This window comes from Clinocottus analis, unplaced genomic scaffold (genome assembly GCF_023055335.1).
Source record: "Clinocottus analis isolate CAN_PGR_092001 unplaced genomic scaffold, fCliAna1.0.p SCAF_15, whole genome shotgun sequence".
NCBI lineage: Eukaryota > Metazoa > Chordata > Actinopteri > Perciformes > Cottidae > Clinocottus > Clinocottus analis.
Window position 1 is genome coordinate 17,266,103 of NW_027175876.1, and position 1,878 is coordinate 17,267,980.

The following is a 1,878-nucleotide window of genomic DNA, read 5'->3' on the forward strand; positions in this document are numbered from 1 at the left end:
AATGTCTTCCAAGGGAAGTAATGTCTTCCAAGTGAAATTCTAAATGTGAATTAATAATAAAGAACATATTTCCTCTCGTAAAACTCAGAAATTCACCCAACGTTTCCAGTACAGGTCACTATTTTAACATTCAATGCTGTTACAATACGATTTGGGGTTTTTATCATCCAACACTAACCCAATCAGGTAAAGAGGGTTCACTTTAATCATTGTTTTATATTATCTGCTCATAGTTAAAACAGTATTAAACTGTTTAAGATGTATTTTCTACAACAAATAGTACCAGATTATTAAATCACAGAAAAACAAATGTAAAATAAAGTGTCACTCTGCATAAAGACCATAAAGATCATTTGTTGTTTTGTCAACGCTTAAAAACATAATTAATTTAGTTCCTGCTGTGAAAGCAGTTGTGTACTGTGTAATGTCCTCTGGAGCACTGTGACGTCAGATGATGTCACCAGAAGTGGAAATGTAAATGCTCCTGCGTTGTAAGAGCTTTACACTCAAAGTGCAAACCGTTCTGTTTTTTAACGTGTCTCTTGTGAGTCACAGCTCAATGGAGGGACGACATTAAATTACAGTAACCCTTTAATCTAATTGTTTTTACTGCCTTTGCTGTAATTCTATGTCTGACATGGTTCTGCACAGTACATTTACTGTCACAAAAAAGCCTTATACACTATCTTCTCCTTTTACTTACAATCACTACAAAGACGACTTCTATACTTAACAACATCACCAAAAGGCGTATTATAATCCTAACTTTATTTGTATAGCACTTAAAACAACATTAACAATGTGCTTTAAAGCAGCTAGCGAGGGGATAACAACAAAAGGCTCAACGGTGAGGCCCAACAAAGCAATTATGTAAAAGTTAGCCCTGATAAACAGGAAACCTTCAAATCAATCGATACAATGAAAACGATGAATAAACTATATTGATATAACAACGTAATGATAATATATAATGAAATAAAGCAGTAAAACAAAGACATCACATAAAAGCCATTCATTAAAAATGAATTTTAAGAAGTGATTTTAAGAGAGACTGATTTTGAGAGCCTCGTCTTCTCTGACAGGTCGTTCCACCGCAGAGGAAGACAAGATGCTTTTTATTGTGTTTTTAATAAATGTTTTGTGACTTTGTTTTAGTTAACCTGTAAATATGTGGTTGAGTGTCATAAGATGCTAATGTTAGCAAACTTTTCCACTTGTAAGAGCTCATGTTTGTTTTCTGAAATCATCAGTATGCTTTTACCATCGTCTGGCCGGGGGCCGCTACAGAGCGGCCCTGATGCCAAGACTGTAGGGCTACTTTTAGTTTTCAGCCGTTGGAACAGTCAGAAGGCCCAACCTGAGGATCTGAAGCTGCCAGCTGGCTCACGAGGGGTCAGTCAGCATTTCTTCTGTTTTGGGGCCAGACCGGAGCGTACTTTAAAAGTGATCAGTAAAATGTTCAACTCTATTCTCAAATGAACAAGGAGCCACTGGAAAGAAGCCAGGAACCGAGTGATGTGAGTGAGACGGATGTATTGTAATGGATATATTGATGTCATGTAAAATGGACCCTCAGTTAGTTCCATATTGGATATATCATGTGGGCAGTGTGGCAGTGAGCGCTTGAGCAGCTTTCTCTCACCGCTATGCTGCAAGAAGGAACACACACACCATCACATGGAGAGGACCTGCTGTGTTGGAGAGAGGTTTTCCTGGGAAATTACCTTTTGAAAGGAAGTAAATTCCATTTAAAAAAAGTTTCCTGTGACTGTTTCTGTGACCGCCTGCTCACTACTGCCTCCCAGTGGAGGTTATCATAAATAATCCAGTGAATCCATGAAGCGTTTCCTCAGTGCGCTCACTCCCTCTCCACTGTGC